The following is a 23,255-nucleotide window of genomic DNA, read 5'->3' as shown; positions in this document are numbered from 1 at the left end:
TGCGCTGCTGCCACCCTGGGTAAGTGGCACCAGGCTGGAGCCCGTACCCCGAACCCCTCCTGCACCCCGCACTCCAACCCCCTGCCTTGAGACCCCTGCCGCACCCTGCACCCCCTGCTGCACCTCAACCCACTGCCCTAAGCCTCCAACCCCTTGCCCTGAGCCCCTTCCTGCACACTGCACCCCCTCTGCACACCGCACTCCCTCCCGCACCTGAATCCCTTGCCCCAGCCCTACATTCATGGCCCTGCATGCAGAGTGCAGGAGGGGGCTCAGGGCAGGGGGTTAGGGTGCAGGAGGGGTTTGGGATGCGGGCTCCAGCCTGGCGCTGCTTACCTTGAGTGGCTCCAAGGTGGCAGCGGCATGCAGCGGGGCTAAGGCAGGCTCCCTGCCTGCCCTGGTCCCATGCCACACCTGGAAGTGACTGGCACCGCGTCCCTGGGGAAGGGGGGACAGAGGGCTCTGCATGCTGCCCTTGCCTGCAGGTACCACCCCTGAAGCTCCCATTGGTCACAGTTCCTCATTCCTGGCCAATGGGAGCTGTGGGGGTGGAAATCCCACAGGCCGGATCCAAAGCCCTCATGGGCCAGATTTGGCCTGCGGGCTGTAGTTTGCCCACCCCTGCTCCAGACAAATTCTTCTTCTACCCCAAAGCCCAAAGTAGCAGCAGAGTGAGTTCTTCTTCAACTGCTTGCTCATGTGTATTCCACAGTAGGTGTGCGTGCTCGCCACGTGCACCGGTGCCGGAAGTTTTTCCCTTAGCAGTACCCGTGGGGGGAGTGCTGCTGCGACCCCTGGAGTGGCGCCTCTATAGTGCGCTATAAGGGGAGCCACGCGCTCTCCCCCACCCTCAGTTCCTTCTTGCCGCCAGTGAGGGTGTGTCGGAACTACTTGCTCCAGCTTCGCTTCGCGGCAGCTCATCCCAGAACTCGTTGTTCATTGTGAGTGGTACCTGTGCGCGTTAGTTCAACAAGTTTCGGTTCAGTTAGTTAGCATTCAGGCCGGGGCATGCCCTGTGCCCCAGGGTTTAAATCGTGTGACTCTTGCAGGCGTTCGATGCCCAGAAGTGACCCGCACACCGACTGTCTCCACTGCTTGGGTCAATCCCACATTAGCAACCCCCGTAAGATCTGCAGGTCCTTCAAACCTAGAACCAAAAAGGAAAGAGTCATTAGACTTCAGCCCCTTCTCAGGAAGTCGGCACTGGCCCCAACCCCGGTGCACCGAGCGGATTCGGCACTGGGCACCTCGTCTGTGGTGCGCAGTGATCCCCCTGCACCTTCCCGTGGCTGGCACCGCTCCCCGTCTAAGAAACAGAGAAAGGCCCCATCTTCTCAGCGGCATCGAGCGAAAGCAAGGGGAGAGGCTAGACCTGAGTCGGGCAGCCCCTTTTCCCCCCCACCGCCCCAGGCTCCAGAGCTCCGACTCATGTCAAGCGGAGCAGCCTGGTTGCGTCGACTCAGGCCACTCCGGATGTCTGAATGCCTTCAACACCGGAGGCCCTGCAGACGGCCCAAGACGTTATGACTCTGCAGGTACCTGGGGCACCACCGGCCCCCGGGCCCCACTCTAGAGGCAAGCTGCCGCTGGGCTCTAGGCAGTCGACCCCGACCCAACACAGATCCCAGTCAGGGGACCGCTCTCGGGCCTGCTCGCTGCTCAGCGTCCTGTCAGGGCACAGTCTCCAGCCTCCGCTTTCGTCACCCACTAGGCTGTCTGGTCGGGTGCCATCGGATCGGAGTTCCAGGCAGCGCTCCACGCCGAGCAGAGAGTATCGACGGGACAGGCACAGGGGCCATACACGCTCCCCTTCTCGTCGGAGCTACCGTAGCCGCTCCCGACGCGGGCGCCGTCGCCATTCACGCTCCAGCTCTCTCTCCTCGAGGCACCGTGCCCATGACTCCCGGTGGGGATCGCCAGCTCCGCATCGTCGCGGATCTAGGCGTCGCAGTGTCTCGAGAAGTAGCGGCTCGAGGCAGCACCGTTCCTCGACGTCAGAGTCCTGGTCATCGATCGTACCGCTCCCATGGTACTGATAGGTCGTTGGTAACCCCAACCTCGACCTACCCGCAGCCCCCTACGTCCCAGCCCAGCCAACCCGACCAGCTGGTGCCACCAGTGTCGCAGTATGGTCAGTGGCAAGGGCCCCCATGGCAGGGACAGTGGTGCCAGCCAGGAGCTCATTCGGTAGGAAGGGCGTTGGAGGCTCCCTCCACCTCACTATCCAGGCCTCCAAGGGATAGATCGGCAGGTCATGGATCCTCAGCACCGCATGTGGAGTCTGACCAAGGGGCGGATCCCACGGCGCTGGCCAACGTGCAGAGCTCCATACTGGCCTCCGCCCCCTCGCCGGATGACAAGGTTGCAGCCCCACTCCCCTCCACACTGTAGGAGGACTTCAGGGCTCACCAGGCGCTACTGAAGCGAGTAGCGTCGAGCCTCCAAGTCCAGGCTGAGGAGATGGAGGGACCCTCAGACTCACTCTTCAATGTCCTCTCGTCTTCGGTACTGGGCAGAGCGGCCCTACCGCTGCACGAAGGGGTGGCTAACATTTCCAATGCCCTCTGGCAAATGCCAGCCTCCCTTGCACCAATATCAAAGAAGGCAGAGCGCAAATATTTTGTGCCCACAAAGGGGCACAAGTATCTCTATACCCACCCTCGTGGCGGAGTCTGTAAATCATAGGGAGAGACAGGGTCAACCAGGACCCACACCCAAGAAAAAGGACTCTAGAAGGCTGGACTCGTTTGGTAGGAAGCTTTATTCATCATCCAGTTTCCAGCCCCGGGTGGCCAACCACCAAGCCCACCTCAGCCGTTATGAGTTTAACTTGTGGGGGTCACTGCACCAAATTCGAACCCCCCCTTCCAGAGTGTGAAAGGAAGGAATTTAAGCGCTTGTGGAGGAGGGTGCCGCTGCCGCAAAGGCTGCTCTGCAGGCAGCATCGGATGCAGCTGACACGGCTGCTCGGTCCATTGCCTCGGCGGTGTCCATGCGCAGGGCGTCGTGGCTACTGCTGTCCGGGCTCTCTGCAGAGGCGCAGTCTGTGATGCAGGATCTTCCCTTCGATGGCAAGGACCTGTTTGCGGAGCAAACAGACATGAAACTTCATGGCATGAAGGACTCACGTACTACCCTGCAAACCCTCAGGCTTTACGTCCTGCCTGCCAAGGACAAGCCTAAGCCGCGGGCTCCCGCCCCGGCTCCTCAGCCAAGATACGATCCAGGCCTATAAGAGGTCCAAGACCCAAAAGAGGCGACCTCAGAGGCAGTCTCGCTCTGCCCCGCAGCCTGGGCCCTCAAAGGGCAAGCAGCAGGGCAAGAGGCATTTTTGACTGATTGCAGGAGGGTACCCGGGTGCCTCCTGAGAGGACCCTCCTACCAGTAAAGTTTGCCTTTAGCAACCGCTTGTGTGCGTTCCTTGCGGAATGGTCCCGAATAACATCGGACCCTTGGGTCCTCAACACCATTTCCCAGGGCTACACGCTACAGTTTGTCTCACCCCTGCCCTCCCATCCCCCTCCCTGGTACGGCAGGGAAGACCCGTCATGTGTATCCCTGCTAGAGCAGGAAGTGGGTCGGCTCCTCAGCTTGGGAGCTGTGGAGAAAGTTCCAAGGGAGTTCTGGGGAAAAGGGTTTTACTCCCATTACTTCCTTATCCCGAAGGTGAAATGGGGGCTCAGGCCTATCCTGGATTTGCAAGACCTCAATCGGTTCATGGCCAAATGCCGGTTCCACATGGTCTCTCTGGAATGTATCATACCCTCTCTGGAACCTGGCAATTGGTATGCGGCCCTGGACCTTCAGGATGCATACTTCCATATCCATATATTCGAGGTGCACAGACGCTTCCTTCGTTTCTTGGTTGGACAGGACCACTACCAGTTTACGGTCCTCCCATTTGGCCTGTCCACCATGCCCAGGGTATTCACAAAGTGTATGGCCGTCTTGACGGCCTACCTCAGATGCCGAGGGGCCCAGATATTTCCCTATCTCGATGACTGGCTGCTCAAGGTCAGCTCGCGGTCTCAGGTACAGGACCATATGGAGCTGCTCTTGGCTACATGTGCCAACCTAGGCCTCCTAGTAAACAAGGCCAAGTCGACATTGGTTCCGGTGCAGTACACAGAATTCACAGGCGCTCTCCTGGATGCTCCAAGGCCACAGCCTCCCTTCTCCTGGGCAAGTTCCAGACCCTGAAGGGGCTCATAGCCTCGGTCACAGAGTTCCCCATGACCATGGCCAGGGCATGCCTGCAGCTCCTGGGCCACATGGTGGCGTGCACCTACGTGGTCCGCCACGCCAGACTTTGGATGAGGCCCCTCCAACTCTGGCTGGCCTCAGAGTTCTCCCAGGCCCGGGACAGGTGGGACAAAGTCCTCACGGTACCGATCCCAGTGATTGCCTCGCTAAAATGGTGGTCCTCCCCGGTCAATATGCTCCAGGGGATTCCCTTCGGGACCCGACCCCATCGCTAGACCTAGTGTCCGATGCGTCAGACTTGGGCTGGGGGGCCCACATAGGGAACTTACAGACCCAAAGGATGTGGTCGGCCTCGGAGGTGTTCCTTCACATAAATGTCAAGGAGCTCAGGGCAATACACTTAGCCTGTGTGGCATTCAGCTCACAACTGCGCGGCAAGGTGGTCAGAGTACTCACGGGCAACACCGCCGCGATGTTTTACATCAACAGGCAAGGCGGGGCAAAGTCCTCAGCCCTCTGCTAGGAAGCCCTCAGGCTCTGGGAGTTTTGTATAGCCCACGACATCTCCCTGAAGGCTTTCCACCTGCCAGGCATCAACAACACACAGGCCGATCACTTGAGCAGGGTTTTCTCCTCCCAACACGAGTGGTTGCTCCACTCGGAGGCCACTCACCAGCTCTTCCAAGCGTGGGGCACTCCCCAAGTAGACCTGTTTGCAACCCGACAGAACCGGCGTTGCCACCGGTTCTGTTCCAGGCGGGGGAGGAACACGATCTCAGATGCCTTCCCCCTGTCATGGTTGGGTCAATTCCTCTACGCCTTTCCGCCGTTCCCCCTCATCGGCAATGTCCTGGAGAAAGTGAAAATGGACAAGGCACGCGTCCCCCTGATCGCCCCAGCTTGGTCCCGGCAGCATTGGTACGGGACCCTCCTTAGCTTGCTAGTGGCCCCTCCGCGGCCGTTGCCACTCCGCCCAGACCTACTCTCCCAGGACCAGAGCCGCCTCCTCCACCACAACCTGGCCACCCTCCATTTGCCAGTGTGGCTGCTCAATGGCTAGATGCGGAGGAGAGAAGGTGTTCAGAAGGGGTCAGGCATGTCCTCCTAGAAAGTAGGAAGCATCCAAGTGCCAAGCCTACCTGGCGAAGTGGTCCAGGTTCTCCAGGTGGGTGGGGGAACGGGGTACTTCCCCAGGGTCTGCCCCACTCCAAGTTATCCTTGAGTACCTCCTTCACCTTAGAATTCAGGGTCTGGCACTTTCCTCCGTCAGGATGCACCTGGTGGCTATATCAGCGTTCCATCCACTGGTCCAGGGCTGCTCAGTTTTCCTCCATGCCATGACCGGGCATTTCCTCAAGGAGCTAGATCAGTCCTTTCCGTATGCTAGAATCCGCGTTCCTCAGTGGGATCTAAACTTGGTGTTATCCCACCTCATGGGGCCCCCGTTCGAGCCCGTGGCCACATGCTCCTGGTCTCACCTTTCATGGAAGGTAGCCTTCCTCGTGGCTATCACGTCAGCCCAGCGGGTTTCAGAGCTCAGGGCCCTGACCTGTGACCCCCCCCCCCACATGGTCTTTCACAAGGACAAGGTTCAGCTCCACCCACACCCTGCATTCCTCCCTAGGGTGGTCTCCGCCTTCCACATGAGCCAGGACATCTTCCTGCCTGTCCTCTGCCCCAAACCTCATGCCTCTAATGAGGAATGCTGCCTCCATACGCTCGATGTGCACAGGGCACTGGCTTTTTATCTGGATCGGACTAAGCCATTCCGCAGGTCTTCGCAACTATTTGTTGCTTCAGCTGAGCGAATGAACCGATCTCCACCCAGAGGCTTTCCTGGTAAATCACATCATGCATCCACACATGCTATGACCTAGCAGGGGTTCCCTCACCACCTATCGTGAGGGCACACTCGACAAGGGCTCAGGCCTCGTCGGCTAACTTTGAGGCCCATGTCCCTGTCCAGGATATCTGTAGAGCTGCTACCTGGTCCTCAGTTCCCACGTTCACCTCGCACTATGCGATCGTCTCCCACGCCAGGGATGACGCTGGTTTCGGTGGAGCTGTGCTTCAGCCAGGGAATCTGTGAACTTCTACCCACCTCCATCAGACATAGCTTGCAATCACCTCCTGCGGAACGCGCATGAGCAAGCGCTCGAGGAAGAAAGGACAGTTACCTGTTCCGTAATTGGCGTTCTTCGTGATGTGTTGCTCATGTCCATTCCACGTCCCGCCCTCCTTCCCCTCTGCCGGAGTGGTCTGGCAAGAAGTAACCGAGGGTGGGAGGAGCGTGCGGCTCCCCTTATAGCGCACTATAGAGGCGCCACTCCAGGGGTCGCAGCAGCGCTCCCCCCACGGGTACTGCTAGGGGTAAATCTTCTGGCACCGGTGCACATGGCGAGCACGCACACCTACCGTGGAACAGACATGAGCAACACATCTCGAAGAACACCAGTTACAGAACAGGTAACTGTCCTTTTTGATGCCAGACTTTCTGGCTGGCCCTAAGGCTGCAGATGCTTCCTTGGGCCACCCCAGATTAATAGGCTTCCCTACCCCAGAGCAATTAGACACAATTAACAAAGTGGCTCCATCCTAATGTGGTTCTCCTTCCCCATCCCCAGGCAGGCTCAGCTCCCGGAATGCTGGGGATCAACACCCCACCCCTCCAAAAGCAAGGCACCAGAGTAGGAACTGCCTTGCTTCCACTGAGCCACATTTGTTGCACAAGTAGCCATCTGTGTTTTCTTCATTCCCCGGGTTGGAGAGCACATAGGTGGATTCCCCTGGATAGAAAGGCATGGCCAAGACCAGCTCATCTGCCTAATAAGGAGTCAATGAATGTATGTTCTGGAGAAGCAACCCAGCGCATCAGGGCTGTGTCCTGTCTCCGTCTTTCTCCTGCAGCAATGGAGATGACAGGAACAGGCTCCTCTGTGCCTGGGAATTATTTCTGATCCTGATAGAGGGCAATGTCACTTTGGGATCTAACGAGCTAGCCTGCCCTGCGGAGCATCTAGCAGGGACACTTGGCTGCAGGTCTTGCTCTAACACAGCCCATTCCTCACAGACACATTGTGAGGCCCTGCGTGTTTAACAGGAGCAACAAAATAAACAGAATAGAACAACATGTCCCCCTGCTGGGCTGCAGCCTCCTTGCCCTGACCCCAAGAGCCTAGGGCCAGCCTGGGGCGCACAGGGGTGCAGATGACTTCTTGGGTCTCGTGTTTATTTGCCATACGCAAGATGGCTTGCATCTCCCCATTGAGCAGCGGGAAGGGAGAAGGCAGGTGTCTCACTGCCCTACCTCCCACTCTTCCCATGCAGTCTCACATGCACATGGACACCAGTCCCTGAGTGTGCGATGGTATTTCCAGAGCTTCCCCAGCCAGTGTGCCCAGGACACTGTCTGGTTAAAATGTCAACCTGGACAACCTGTGGGTGGGTAGGACGAGGCAGTGCTCCAGTGGAAGCTACTTCCACCCCTTAGTGTCTGTAGCGTACTCAGCAGCAGGGCCTAGGGAGGTGCTCAGTCTGATTCGCCACCACCCTGTGTCACAGAATTCACTCACTGCTAGTGGTGCCTCCTCCTGGACATCCTGGGAATTAGCTGTGCCAGGCATTACACCCTCTTCTGGCGGTGTCTTCGCCGGTCCTATCTCACCCTGTGGCCCCTCTCGCTCTCGGAACTGCAGCCTCCTCTTTGTGACTCGGCCCTCCAGCCGGGTCACCACACGCTTTCCCCTTCCAGGGGCATCAAAGTCCCGCTGGATGAAATGGCAGTCTACCCTTCACAGGTCTGACCATGCCTCTCCTCCAGTGGCTGGCAGGGGAACCCAGGCCTGCCTGCCCTCTACCCTGGGTTCCAGCCCAGGCACCCTACCTCTAGCAACAGTGGCCTGCTCACTCCCAGGCCATGTTGCTCTTCCTCCTGCCCCCCGCCCCCTGGGTTTGCCAGTCCTGGCTCCTCCTCTCAGGAGTGATTTCCTGCCCTTTCCCAGTAGCTGCTCCCCTGTCTCCCCATCTGATGCCAGCTTCCTGGCTTTAGAGGCCCTGCCTGTTCCTGCCCAGCAATCAATCCCTGCTCCCTGGCTCTTCCTCCAAGTGCAGCCTCTGGAGTTAATAGTCCTGCCTGGCCACCTGAACCCCTTCCAGTCCCGTGCGGTGGACACCCCATTGCACCTTGCCACCATTTACACTCGTGCAAATGGCTTTAACCCCCTCCACCTCATAGCGGGAGCATTTGACACCCACACTGCACTGGTGCCACTTGACACCCACGCTGCACAAGATGGAGGGCGACAGAGAACTAGAGCCCCTGTGAGGCAAAATGAGGCAGCCCAGACTGCATGAACTGGCAAGCCAGTGGGCACCACAGCATCTGGCTGTGAGCAGCAGCCTCCATAAACAATCCCTTTTCCACCCATTCCACGACACACTCTGCGGTGGCCACCAAAACATGGGCCCCGTGCCGCTGGCCTAACAGTGAGTGGGGGCAGAGCCCAGAGCGCCAAAAGGAGTCTCAAAGAGGAGTGATGCCAGCTCACTGCTAGTGGGGCTGGCATCTGCCCCACATAATCCACATCTGGCCAGTGAGGGTGGTGTCTGCCCTGTGGGCTGGCATCTTCCCCACACCATCAGTACGTGTCCAGCAGGTCCAGCATCTGACTCCCACCACCAGCATCTGCCCAGTGGGGACAGGATCCATCCAGTGGGCTGGCGTCTGTCCCACACCACCCGCATCTGCCCAGTGGGGACAGGATCCATCCAGTGGGCTGGCGTCTGTCCCACACCACCCGCATCTGCCCAGTGGGGACAGGATCCATCCAGTGGGCTGGCGTCTGTCCCACACCACCCGCATCTGCCCAGTGGGGACAGGATCCATCCAGTGGGCTGGCGTCTGTCCCACACCACCCGCATCTGCCCAGTGGGGACAGGATCCATCCAGTGGGCTGGCGTCTGTCCCACACCACCCGCATCTGCCCAGTGGGGACAGGATCCATCCAGTGGGCTGGCGTCTGTCCCACACCACCCGCATCTGCCCAGTGGGGACAGGATCCATCCAGTGGGCTGGCGTCTGTCCCACACCACCCGCATCTGCCCAGTGGGGACAGGATCCATCCAGTGGGCTGGCGTCTGTCCCACACCACCCGCATCTGCCCAGTGGGGACAGGATCCATCCAGTGGGCTGGCGTCTGTCCCACACCACCCGCATCTGCCCAGTGGGGACAGGATCCATCCAGTGGGCTGGCGTCTGTCCCACACCACCCGCATCTGCCCAGTGGGGCCGGCATCTGCCCATCGGCATTGGCGTCTGCCCACTGCCAGTGCCGGGCTGGCCAGCACTTGGCGGCAGGGCTCTCTCTGCCCTCCAGATCTCTTCGCCCCCGTCGCGTCGGTGGGGCTCAGCACTTGAGGAGCTGGGCTGTGTGGCAGAGCGGGGTCAGGGTTTGCGGGGCCGAGAAGGGCGGGCGCCGAGGAGGGCGGCCCCGGCCGGGCAGGACGTCCCGGGGGACGGGCGATCCCCCCGGGGCAGCTGGAGCTCTGGGTGGCACCGTGTCTCCCAGCCACAAACGCCGCCCCCCAGGCGCTGTGCTGGAGCCATGGCAGCTCCATGGGGAAGGAGTTCTGCTCTTCCCCACGCCGCCCCCCTTCCTCCTGCCCCTGTTGCTATGGAGAGTGGCTGAGGCCTGCAGCTCCACTGACCTGCCAAGGCTGTTTCCCAGGAGCGGGAGGAGGCAGGGCCAGGCCAGCCCGGCTGGAGCTGCCATTGGCGGCGCCAGGCACGTGAGCCACATTGGAATGCTAATGAATTATGGCATTTTTCTCCCCTGCTCGGCTGTCTGACGGGGAGAGGCAGCAGGAGAGCAGGGCACCGCCAGGCGCCCACTGGTAGGCGACGAGGTGTGGGAGCCAGGGAGCAGCTGCAGGGCCCGGGCGCACTGGCTCAGGCTGAGCTCTGCTGGCTTCAGGCCCCTGGCCTAGGGGAACCCAGCCAGAGCCCACTCCACGCACAAGCACCTTCAGCTTAACCCCTCGGAGGCCAGACTGTCATGGCTGGTGGGAGCAGCGCGTTAAGCTGCTTGGCACATGCCCTGCACACGCGCAGGCGGAAGGTACGTACCGCGGGGCCCTGGCCCCGGCAGCGGGCTTCGCACCTCCCGCTGGCCTTCCAAGAACCGCAGGCTGGGTGCGTGGCTCCAGAGCACGTGACCCAGAGTTGTCTGGGCCCAGGGCGTGAAAGGGAGCAGTGTTCGGTGGGTAGAGAAGGCACCTGGGAGTCAGGACTCGTGGTTCTCATCGCTGAGTCCCTGCCCTGCTCTCTGCCTCAGTTTCTCTGCTTGGGGTGATCATTCTGGCCCAGCTTTGTAAGGCACCTTGAGATGCTTAAATGAAATGCACCAGATAAGTGTAAAGGATGGCTATTACTAGCTCCTTTAAGCAGCCACCAAAGGGACCTGTGAGGTGTCAGTCACCTAATTAAGACAGGACTGTAATTAAAGGCTGAACATAATTATAGTAGGAATGTTTGTGGCACCTTAAAGCAGTGACCTAGGACAGGGGCATGCCTCCTGGAGGGGCGTTTGCTCGCACTCATTCCTCTGGATGAGCATGCTGGCTGATCCCCCATGCCTGTCCCTGTCTGCAAAGGGTTAATTAATACTTAATCTTGTCTCTTGGTGCCCTTTCTCTGCTGCCCTCCCTTCCCCATATGGCATGCTGATTAGCTCGGGTCCACAAGGACCATGCCATGGGGACAACCCCGGCTCCGTGGCAGTTGCCGGTGAGGGAAAGGGAACCAGTGCAGCTGGCTGTGACTGTCTGATGGCTCTGCTGAGTGCCCTGTAAAACATTTCACTTTGATCCCCTAGTGCCGCTGATGCAGGCTCGGAGCCGATGGCAGAGGGAATTTTTGTGGCTCCGGGGTTGATAGTTGTTTGTTGCGTCTCCATGTGCTCTTGGTGGAGATAACCCAACCCTGGATTAGGGTGACCAGATGTCCCAATTTTATAGGGACAGTCCCGATTTTAGAGGGGCTTTTTCTTATATAGGCACCTATTACCCCTCCACCCCCGTCCCGATTTTTCACACTTGCCCTCTGGTCACCCTACCCTGGATTCTCTCATGCACTCGCCTTGGCCCAGCAGCTGCCCCGGGTCCTCGGCTGGTGAAACCCTGATGTGGATCCCCAAGGCTTGCGGAGCACAGATCTGCCTTGCTGTACACAGGGGACAGGTCTGCCTGCGGTGCCCCTTGTGTACCAAGAGCAGGCATGGAGCTGTGGTCCCTGGGGATTCCCAGCAAAGTGCTGATAGATTACACAGCTCATTCCTTGAATGGTCCTTCTCCACATGGCTCTTCGCTCCCTGTTCTGCCTGCCACTAGCCCATTGAGGCCGCTTGATGGGTTTGCTTTATGGCAGCCTGTCCAGGCTGGATTGTTTGAGACATTTTTATGGCACAGACCCAGGGGCAATCAGCTGGTGTGTTCATAGCTGACCTTAGACATCTCAAGGGTTCTGCCCCTCCCCCTGCCCTAGGACATGGTGGATTTGTTACAGCTGTTTGCTGTATGAGCTTCTCTGTGACTCCCGGGTGACGGATTCCTTCCTTGGCCTGTAGCATTCTCCACCTGCCTTACCTGATGATTGTATCAGCAGGATGCTCCAGGCCAGCTCTAGGGTATAGCCAGGGTTAGGGCCCTTCCTTCTATGAGTGGATCTGCTTAGAGAAAAACAAAGGAGGAAAGAGAAAAGTAAGTGGCTGGTTTCCTTACAATGCCCGTTCTCTGCCACTCCTCGCTCTGGGTATCTCCATTAACACAGTCATAACTTGGGCTAGGAATGTCACTACTAAGCACAGGCCTGGGCATCCAGTGCTGTGGGATCTGTTCCCAGCCCTGTAATCCCTTCACGCCACGGGGCCCCAGCTTCCATGAAATGAAGTTAGTGACGCTCACCCACATGGCAGCAGGGGCTGTGAGGCTGAATTAATTCATGGCTGGTCCCATAGAACATGGACTGTGCTGTTGTTGTTTCATTCTGTATCGGTTTCTTGCTTCCTGGGACTGGAGGAATGCTGGCCCACCAAAACCAGAACACAACTCTTAGACATAATGCTGGGCAGCGACAGAGAGCAGGATGGGATGTGCCTGCAGCTTGCTGGATGGCTGGCAGTAACAGCTAGAGCCGCCCCGCTTTGAGGACATATTTCCTGTTGTGTACGGGTTTACTTGCGTTCAAGAGAGTAACTGAGGCTCTCATAATCCCCACTTGGTTCTTCACAGCTTGGAAACCTCAGGCCAAATCCTTCTGTCCAGAGCCTCACTGAAATCCGTGGGAGCTTTGCCTGTGAAAGGATTGAGGGATCAAACTTGCACTCATTGGGGCTGATGGCAAAACTCCTATGGACTTTGACATCAACAGAATCTGTTCTGGAGGATCAGGCCCTCGGGGTGTGAGGAGGCAGAGGCGTTGAATGAACCTGTGTTATGCTAGCACCCAGAGGCCGATGTTGACTGAAGGTTCCAAGATCTGGCTTGGATAAGCAAGCTCTTTGGATCGTCTTGGGGCTGAACAGAGGCCAAGTCCAGAGCCTTTCTCCTGGTTTTTCCACTGAGACCTGTAAGCTGAGTTCAAGGAGGTGATTTGCAAAATCCTTTCTGGTTAAAGCTCAGAGCACCAGCCAGACAGCCTGGGATGTGACTGCAGGCAGGACCCCAGTCTGCGAGCTAGGGCAGGCCATTCCCAGCTGAGAGCTCATGTCCCTGCTGGCCAGGCAGTGCCCAAGTTGGTTGACATGCAGGCTCTGTGTAAGGCATGGCCACTCCAGAGTCTCACCTGATTGGTTGGTAGGTTAAGAAGCTAGACTGTGTGTGTCAGCTTTTTACAATAAAGCATCCTGAGTGGACGATAAGCTGACCGGGCTGGTGAGCGCACAGGCCTGCTTGGAACAGAGGGTGGTGTGGAATATGGATATTGGAGCGGGTAGCTCCCTCCTCAGGAAAACGAATATCACCCTCTGGGATAGGCGACGTGCTCCAGGGGAAAGCACAAGGCCAGAGCCATGGTTCGGCCTTACGGTGTGAGCTACAGGGACACCGTGTGTCCGTCTGTCTGCAAGGTGGAAGACGGTTTCTCCATGGCGTCAGTGAGAGTGGTGAATGGGAGGGATGAGTGGCATGGCAAACAAGTGAAGGTTCCCTTAGCTGGCTGTTCTCACCCTTCTAGGGCTTTGTGGGGCTAAGTGTTTCACTTACACAACCTCACCTGGTTGCTAGTGACTCTTAGGGTACGTCCGCACTACAGCACTGCAGCAGTGCCACTTGTAGCACTATAGTGTAGACGCTTTCTCCATCGACGGAAGGGGGGTTCCACCAAGGTAGTTAATCCACATCCCTGAGAGGCGGTCACTAGGTTGACGGAAGACTTTTTCCATTGGTCTAAATGCATCTACACCAACCGTTAAGTCAAAGCATGACATTTGTCATAGCCCGGAGTGATGTGGGTAAGTCAGTGTAATTTGTAGGTGTAGACTTGGCCTTATTGCACGGGGAGGAAGGATGGCCCAGTGGTTCAGGCAGAGGCATGGGACTTAGAAGAACCAAGATCAAGTCCTTGCTCCTCTGCGGACTCCTTGTGTGAGTGGGGGCAAGTCATGTAAGCCCTGCTGATTTCAGTGAGAGCTGGGTGCCTCTCTAGGATCTGGGCCATAGCTTCTGGGTGCCTCTGTTCAGCAGCTGTAAAGTGGAGATAATGGCTCTGTGGAGCTGGGCTAGGGAAGGTGCTCAGATAGTCCAGTGGTATGTGCCTTGTAAGTAACATAGAGGGGGATTGTATAGCTAATGCTTTTCATTCGTAGATCTCCAAGTTCATCAATATCATTAGCCCCATTTTACAGATGGATAAACTGAGAGAGAGAGAGAGAGGGAAGGAACATGCCCATGGCTGTACAACCCCTCAGTGGTAGAACTGGTCTATCAGCTAATGCCCTCGCTCTAGACCATAGAATCATAGAATCATAGAATATCAGGGTTGGAAGGGACCTCAGGAGGTCATCTAGTCCAACCCCCTGCTCAAAGCAGGACCAATCCCCAACTAAATCATCCCAGCCAGGGCTTTGTCAAGACTGATCTTAAAGATATCTAAGGAAGGAGATTCCACCACCTCCCTAGGTAACGCATTCCAGAGTTTCACCATCCTCCTAGTGAAAAAGTTTTTCCTAATATCCAACCTAAACCTCCCCCACTACAACTTGAGACCATTACTCCTTCTTCTGTCATCAGCTACCACTGAGAACAGTCTAGATCCATCCTCTTTGGAACCCCCTTTCAGGTAGTTGAAAGCAGCTATCAAATCCCCCCTCATTCTTCTCTTCCGCAGACTAAACAATCCTAGTTCCCTCAGCCTCTCCTCAGAAGTCATGTGTTCCAGTCCCCTAATCATTTTTGTTGCCCTCCACTGGACTCTTTCCAATTTTTCCACATCTTCTTGTAGTGTGGGGCCCAAAACTGGACACAGTACTCCAGATGAGGCCTCACCAATGTTGAATAGAGGGGAACGATCACGTCCCTCGATCTGCTGGCAATGTCCCTACTTATACATCCCAAAATGCCCTTGGCCTTCTTGGCAACAAGGGCACACTGTTGACTCATATCCAGCTTCTCGTCCACGGTCACCCCTAGGTCCTTTTCTGCAGAACTGCTGCCGAGCCATTCGGTCCCTAGTCTGTAGCGGTGCATTGGATTCTTCCGTCCTAAGTGCAGGACTCTGCACTTGTCCTTGTTGAACCTCATCAGATTTCTTTTGGCCCAATCCTCTAATTTGTCTAGGGCCCTCTGTATCCTATCTCTACCCTCAAGCGTATCTACCTCTCCTCCCAGGTTAGTGTCATCTGCAAACTTGCTGAGGGTGCAATCCACACCATCCTCCAGATCATTAATGAAGATATTGAACAAAACCGGCCCCAGGACCGACCCTTGGGGCACTCCACTTGATACTGGCTGCCAACGAGACATGGGGCCATTGATCACTACCCGTTGAGCCCAACAATCTAGCCTACTTTCTATCTACCTTATAGTCCATTCATCCAGCCCATACTTCTTTAACTTGCTGGCAAGAATACTGTGGGAGACCGTGTCAAAAGCTTTGCTAAAGTCAAGGAACAACACATCCACCACTTTCCCCTCATCCACAGAGCCAGTTATCTCGTCATAGAAGGCAATTAGATTAGTTAGGCATGACTTGCCCTTGGTGAATCCATGCTGGCTGTTCCTGATCACTTTCCTCTCCTCTAAGTGCTTCAGAAGTGATTCCTTGAGGACCTGCTCCATGGTTTTTCCAGGGACTGAGGTGAGGCTGACTGGCCTGTAGTTCCCCGGATCCTCCTTCTTCCCTTTTTTAAAGATGGGCACTACATTAGCCTTTTTCCAGTCGTCCAGGACTTCCCCCAATCGCCATGAGTTTTCAAAGATAATGGCCAATGGCTTTTTGCAATCACATCCACCAACTCCTTTAGCACTCTCGGATGCAGCACATCCGGCCCCATGGACTTGTGCTCATCCAGCTTCTCTAAATAGTCCCGAACCACTTCTTACTCCACAGAGGGCTGGTCACCTCCTCCCCATGCTGTGCTGCCCAGTGCAGTAGTCTGGGAGCTGACCTTGTTCGTGAAGACAGAGGCAAAAAAAGCATTGAGTACATTAGCTTTTTCCACATCCTCTGTCACTAGGTTGCCTCCCTCATTCAGTAAGGAGCCCACACTTTCCTTGACTTCCTTCTTGTTGCTAACATACCTGAACAAACCCTTCTTGTTACTTTTAACATCTCTTGCTAGCTGCAACTCCAGGTGTGATTTGGCCTTCCTGATTTCACTCCTGCATGCCCGACCACACTGAGGGGATGATCTTCCACGGCTAACGCCAACCCAGGAAGGGTTTCTCAGGTTGCTTTCCTAGAAGCTAAATAGTGCTAACAAAAAGCTTATGGTTTGAGTATAAAAATGTAGGGCAGGAAAAGACCCAGAGGAAAGGAGGAAGGGGCTACTAGGCCTGGTTGTGTTGGGGGCCCCTGGCAAAGGAAGGAAGCAGCACCAAAAGGTTGCCACAAAATTCTTTCTCTTATGGTACGTTTGAGTAGCATTCAAAAGGTGGACTGGGGACCCGAGCCTGTGACGTGCTCTGCACCCTTAGCTCCCATTGACTTTGGAGATGAAAGGACATTCAGCACCGTGCAAGTGCTGGGCCCATGCAGCAAATACTGGAATGGGCCATGTGTGGCTGATCATACTATCCAGCTTTTTTATATATATCTGAGTGTAAGTCTATGGCCTGGAATTTCACAATCAGGATGTACCTGGAAAGAGTGAGTAGGCGTGTGACCATCCATGTGTCTGATCTTTGCCATTGTTCCTTTAGGGCTCTGACATTTTCTGAAGCACTAATGAGATTTTGGGCCCTGACATTTTCTGAAGCACTAATGAGATTTTACCTGTGATCTGAATCTTTTTCTGTTGCTTCTAAAGTTTCTTCTCTGAGAAGTGGCAATGAAAGGGAGAGAACTTTATTGAGAAGGCTTTGATAAAATGCAAGAGCGAAATTCAATAGCTGGAGTCTTGGAAAGCTGGCATTTGTGCCTGCTGATGAATACAAACCTGCAGCACTCAAGTAGTGATAATACCTAGCTCTTATCTAGCACTTTTCAGCCCTAGAGCTCAAAGCACCTTAGAGTGCAGGTCAGTATCATTATCTCCACTTTACAGGTCAGTGATGTGACTGACCAAGATCATCCAGCAGCCCAGTAGCAGAGCCAGGAATATAAACCAGGCCTCCTGAATCCCAGCCCAGGGCTCACTGGTTTCCCCCAGGTCTCCAGTGTGGAAATTAGGGCTGGGAACCTCTCTTCTTCCAGAAAAAAGATTGTATATATAAAGTCTGCTGCAGCTTCCACGGTATGCATCCGATGAAGTGAGCTGTAGCTCACGAAAGCTTATGCTCAAATAAATTGGTTAGTCTCTAAGGTGCCACAAGTACTCCTTTTCTTTTTGCGAATACAGACTAACACGGCTGTTACTCTGAAAAAAGATTCTGCAGCTCAGAAGACAAAAACATTGATTGACATGAGTGAGTCAGGACCTCAGTGCACTGTGACCTGTATTGGCTGCCTGCGGGACTCTGGGTGGCTTAGGGTCTCAGGTCAAGAGTAACCTAGTGCCTCACTGGCATTCTGTAATCAGTGGAGGGGTTCCCTTGGAAGGGAGAGGGGGCTGCTGGCACAGTACCCTCTACGTGAGAGCCTCTTCTTCTGAACCCTGGGTGCCAACCTGCTGGAATCTTTGGCTTCTCCTTCCCAGCTGAGAGCTGGGGGAGGCTGCAGTGTGAGGAAGGGGGCATCCTTTTTGGCACAGCTGATTGGTGTGTTTTTGCCATAGGGGTGTGGCTGAATCTGGGTGGGTCTCTGCAGTTGCAATGAGTGGCTGTGAAAGTGCTCAGAGCTGATGTTCTAGCTCTGAGAGCTGTTGGGCAGGGCCTTTTTTTTTTAAACAAATCCAAAGGCTGGAGAAAGACTGGCCCAGTGGCTGGCGCACTAGCCTGAGCTGCTAGGAAGAGGTGAGCTCTAACCCAGACTCCCTGTGTGACCTTGAGTAACTCATTACAGCTCCATGCCTCAGTTTCCCATCTGTGCAATGGGGCTAATAGGCCGAGCTCGCAGGGGTGTTGGAGGATAAATGCATTAAGGGTTGTGAGATGCTGTGACACAGCAGTGATGGTGGCCATGGGAGTACCTGAGAGAGGGGAAATGCAGGATTTCAGCACAGGTCCTGAGATGTGGGCAGTCAGAGCCCTCAGTACCCCAGAGCAACTAAGAAATCACTGGAGGCAAGATTTCTAAAAATGGCCTAAAGTCAGATTCCTGTATCCTTAATCAGGCACCCATTTTCTGCAGTGCTGAGCACCCAGCGACGTCAGTGAGGTTACTCCAGATCCGCCAGTGCATGGAGCTCAGACTCTGGCTTGCTTGAGAGGAACAGCTCCCTGCTTGAGATGTCTGCCTGGTACCAACCTGCTCTCACCCTTTGGGAACTGGGTGAGGAGGACACTGGGCATTGCAAAGGGAGTCTCCAGAGAGGACAGGATCTGGAGTCAGTCAAATGAGCTTAGCTGAAGCCTGTGTCTCTGTTTACTTCACCGCGAGCCACCTGTGCTGAGGGACGGGAGCTTTGTAGTAGGGACTTTCTTCCTGTTTGAGGAGAGCGGGAGGATTGCTCTCACTGATGAGAAGCAAATATATGCGAGATCTCGGCACGTCAGGGAGATGCTAATATATACAGTCAATTCCTGCTTCTTCCTTTGTGTGGCTGGGGCTAAGAAACCAAAGCCCTGTGCTGCATTTACCACAAGCCTATCCATCTTCTCCTGCCTGTCTCATGGCTCTCCGTCCTCTCTCTGCCCCTAAAACAGACCTGTCAGGGGAACGACCCCCATCCAAGTCACATTGGGGAATGGGAAAATGCAAAATATCCCTCCAGAAACCTCACCCCCTTTGCCAAAATCCAGCCCCTCCCCCATCTCCTAGCTTGTTGCCCCCCCCCCATGAGCATGGGCTATTGGAAAAGAAAAAACATGTTGGAAAGAGAGTGAGTGCCCAGGGCACAGCCAGTGGCCCCTGGGCATGGCCTGGGGGAGCCTGCCATGCTCTCCATGGTGCCCAGGCACCCCAAAGTCCTCTCCTGGGCTCTCCATGGTACAGCTGGCCAGCAGCAGTCTCCAGGGTGCTGTCCATGGTACACAGGTCTGGTCAGTGGTGCCCTGCAGTGCTGTCCGTGGTACACGTACAGGCTGCGCCGTGGGCCTTAGTTACATGTCAGGCCACGTGTGACTCCTGACTGTGAATGGCCCTTCCCATGGCACCATCCATGGGACATCAGTGCGGCCCCTGGTGCTCTCCAGAGCGTGCGGTGCCCTGCAGCACTCTCACTGCACAGAGACAAGCCACCGGGCTTTTTGTGGTATAGACGTGGAGCCCACAGGGGTCTCCTATGGCGAGATCCAGGCTGTGGGGTGCTGCAGTGTTCTGCTTGCTGCTCTCCAAGGGTGAGGGTGCAGCCCACGGTGCTCTCAGGGGATATACGTGTGTTCTCCATGGTACATGGTGCAGTGCCGGTCTCTCTGGTGTCTCTCCTGGCCTCACCTACCATCACTTCGGGAAATAAGGGGCTCTCAGTGTTTCTGCTGGAAGGCACTGACTTTGGGAGACATTAATGCCTGGGGGGCTTCTCATTATTCCTCCATAAGTGTCTGACAGGGGAGAACGTCTGTGGTGGTGCAGCCGTGTCGGCCCAGGACATTAGTGAGACAAGGTGGAGGAGGCCATATCTTTTATTGGACCTGCTTCTGTTAGAGAGAGAAACAAGCTGGGGAGCTGCACAGAGCTCTGCTCCGGGGCGGGGTGAGGCTGTATCGGGCTCCGAGGCCGAAATCCTTAGCAGCCTAGAATTTGCGTCACTAGGCACAACAGTGCAGAACTGTCACTGGCCCAGGTCCATGGGTAGAGCTTTTCCGCGCATCAGGAACAGGCAGTCTGGGCTTCCTACCCGGTGAGGCTCCAGGTCCCGTTGTTCGTGCCAGGAACAGGAGCACGTGAATGTGCTTAATCTGGGAGCGGCACATTCTGGGCTGTGTATCAGTAAAACAGTTCCAAGGGCTGCTGCGCCTTTGAACCTTCTAGGTGTGAGCACCCCCAGAGGTACCAGACGGCAGCGATTTTCTCACGGAGACTAGTGCGCCCCAGACACTTTGATCTCCCTGCCCTTGTCTCTCCTTTCCTTTTATCATTCCGTCCCCACTTTTTATCTAGCTTCCCCAGTGGGGCCAGCTCTGCAAGCCTCTCCCAAAGTTGTAACAGGAAGGGTCTCTCGTCTCCATGCCAGGACAGGTAGGAAGGTGCTTGACTAGATTTTGCCCTCCGTTCCTCTTACCCTGGGCCTAGATCCCCAAAGGTACCTAAGCATCTAACTCTCACTGGCATCAATGGGAGTTAGGAGCCTAAATACCTTTGGGGATCTGGGCCCTGCTGCCTTAGGCAGACCCATCAAATGAACTGCACATGCTGCAAGGTGCGGGCAGAGGCCAGCACTGGGAGCTAGGATGTGGGCCTGGCCCCCCCCACTGACACTGCTGTGGGTTCGGCGTAACCTCACCAGTGTTGCCCAGGCTGGTGTCAGTCTGGTGCAAAGAGGCACTCAGGCAGGTCGCAGATGTGGCTGTTTGCTCAGCACTGTCTTCCCCATTCAAGGAGGATAGAGAGGATCTTACATTTGATGGGAGGGTGCCTAAGGGCTTTCTGAACCATGCTGCTTGTACCAAGCTCTGTGCAGCCTGGGAATCAGCCAGAAGAGCCAGGCAGCCCCTCTGGGGGGACTGGGGAACTGCAACACTGCACAGCACTTCAGGGAATGAAGCGAGGAAGAACCTCGACCCCGTTGCAATGGCAGGGAGAGAGTTAGGTCAGAAGCGGGTTGTAAAGGGGCCACCAAATGAAATTAATGGGTAGCAAGTTTAAAACAAATAAAAGGAAGTTCTTCACTCAGCGCACAGTCAACCTGTGGAACTCCTTGCCTGAGGAGGTTGTGAAGGCTAGGACTATAACAGGGTTTAAAAGAGAACTGGATAAATTCATGGAGGTTAAGTCTATTAATGGCTATTAGCCAGGATGGGTAAGGAATGGTGTCGCTAGCCTCTGTTTGTCAGAGGGTGGAGACGGATGGCAGGAGAGAGATCACTTGATCATTACCTGTTAGGTTCACTCCTTGTAGGGCACCTGGCACTGGCCACGGTCAGTAGACAGGATACTGGGCTGGATGGACCTTTGTTCTGACCCAGTATGGCCATTCTTATGTTTTTCTTATGTTAGGTTTGAATTCTGCCAGGGCATTGGGGTGGCATCTTGCCTCTTGCAGACAGTGCCCAGGAATCTTTGCCATCACTGTGTGTATATTTAATAACATCTGCCACACACCCAACCCATCTCTCCCATCCGTGGAGTGCAGTCCAAGCACCCTGCATATAATGCTGCCTCTTGTTGCTCTGTTCTTAGCAATGCTCCCATAGTCTGCTTCATGCCTGCAGCTCCTGCACTAGACTCCTTTCCAGCAGCCCTGGCCCTGCAGTTCCAGCCCCCAAGGGGGCTTGTTGTTCCATGGTGCATGACGGGGGACGCCATCAGCCCAAAGTCTCCATCCTGTTGAGATCAGGCGCCAAATTAGGCAAGTGTTTTGGTAGTCCTGGTGCAAGTGGGATGGCATCTTAATGGCATGGAGGGCATCACATGGTGACAGTACCTCTGTATGTGTCACCGCAGCACACACGAGGCAGCTCAGCCCCCCAGTACTGGTATTTTAGAGGTGGGGGCAGCAGAGGGAAGTGACTGCCCCAGGGTCACACAGGGAGTCAGTGTCAGATATAGACTCCCCTGACACTCAGTCCCCTGCTCTAATCACTAGGCCACATTGCCACCCTTTCATAATTCAGGATCTCATTAGCACGAGGAGAAGAGATTTGGCCATTCTGGTATCTGCTTCCTAGCCCAACAGCCCCTCCTGCAGCAAAACCCAGTGGTGTGACCTCAGGCCTGCTACCCGCTCTGTGGTTACCAAGTGGGGCCTGTTCCCAGTAGGACAACACTGCTGTCACTGTACTGCCCTTAGCATCACGGGGGCAGGGGCAGCTGTTATTCTTGTCAGGTGATTTTCTGTTACTCAGACTGCAGCGCAGTGACCTGGATCCCCCTCCCCTCCCCAGCCCACAACCACCACGGAGCCTGTGCAGCAGAGGGAGGACCCTCCCCCCCACCCCAGGAAGAAACATCAGCTCTTTTAATCACAGATTCATAGAATATCAGGGCTGGAAGGGACCTCAGGAGGCCATCTAGTCCAACCCCCTGTTCAAAGCAGGACCAATCCCCAACTAAATCATCCCAGCCAGGGCTTTGTCAAGCCTGACCTTAAAAACCTCTAAGGAAGGAGATTCCACCACCTCCCTAGGTAACGCATTCCAGTGCTTCACCACCCTCCTAGTGAAAAAGTTTTTCCTAATATCCAACCTAAACCTCCCCCACTGCAACTTGAGACCATTACTCCTTGTTCTGTCATCAGCTACCACTGAGAACAGTCTAGATCCATCCTCTTTGGAACTCTTTTAATCTACTATTAGGCTCCCATTTGCACAGCACCAGCTCCCCAAGGCTTAATCTGCCCCAGTCCCTGCAGAGCCATTGTACAGGGCAAGCAGCTCAGGCAGATGAGGGAGGGAGAGAGCCTAGAAATCTCTGACATTCCTGCATGTGTGTCACTTTCCCCTCCCCCAGCGCAGCTGGCTGAGCCCCTCCTCACACCCAGCCTGCCTCGAGTGCTGGTCCAGTCCTGGCCTTTCCAGCTGCCCTGCAGTCTGACCTGTTCTCATGCCTCTCCTGGAGGCCTGGCTCTCCCGGTGCCCCCAGATTGGTACCAGGGATCGGTGCAGCACCCACTCAGCGATGGAGTGATGCAGGCAGGCTGGGCCCGGCTCTTGGCTCGGCCATGCCAGGATTACTGTGCTGATAGAGAGGGGAATTGCACCCGCTGCACCCTGCCGGGGCCTGGTCACTATTCTTAGGGCTTGTCCGAGGGGGGAGAGAATCAAAGTCCCTGGGGGCCTGATTCTCACTTCTCTAGAGCCCTTCTGTGCTGCACTGATAGGGGCCTAGGAGTGTTTGTGACTCTAAGTGACTGCCACTCAGTGGCCCCTTGGCCTGCCAGAGCAGGATAAATGAGGATTCAGGCCATTGGCCTGACTTCTCATTCTGTGTATCCCAAAAGCACCTGCTGACCCCTGCTGAGGTTGGGGCCCCATTGAGCTGGGCGCCACCCACGCCCCTAGTGAGAGACAGTCCCTGTGCTAAAGATCCCCCCTCAATAGAACAGACAGACCAGCAGTGTGGGAAATGGGCAGAGAGGAGCAGGCCTGACCCACAGTCACCAGGGATCTGGTGGCGAAGACAGGACTAGAGCCAGAGGGAA

At 55.8% G+C, this 23,255-nt stretch overlaps 1 protein-coding gene across 3 annotated transcripts in view; it reads left to right on the top strand.

Annotated features, from left to right (window-relative positions):
- The first annotated feature begins 10,042 nt into the window (after positions 1–10,042).
- The window catches only part of PHC2 (polyhomeotic homolog 2), a 138,956-nt gene continuing 125,743 nt past the window's right edge, over positions 10,043–23,255 (top strand). For all 3 annotated transcript variants that reach the window (XM_084651683.1, XM_084651681.1, XM_084651682.1), the window contains exon 1: positions 10,043–10,319. The gene's annotated coding sequence lies outside the window, so the exon portion shown is untranslated. The remainder of the gene's footprint in view (positions 10,320–23,255) is intronic.

This window comes from Lepidochelys olivacea (assembly GCF_965140295.1).
Source record: "Lepidochelys olivacea isolate rLepOli2 genome assembly, chromosome: 18".
Lineage (NCBI taxonomy): Eukaryota > Metazoa > Chordata > Testudines > Cheloniidae > Lepidochelys > Lepidochelys olivacea.
The sequence above is the reverse complement of the archived record's forward strand: the minus strand, read 5'-3'. Positions and strand labels throughout refer to the sequence as shown.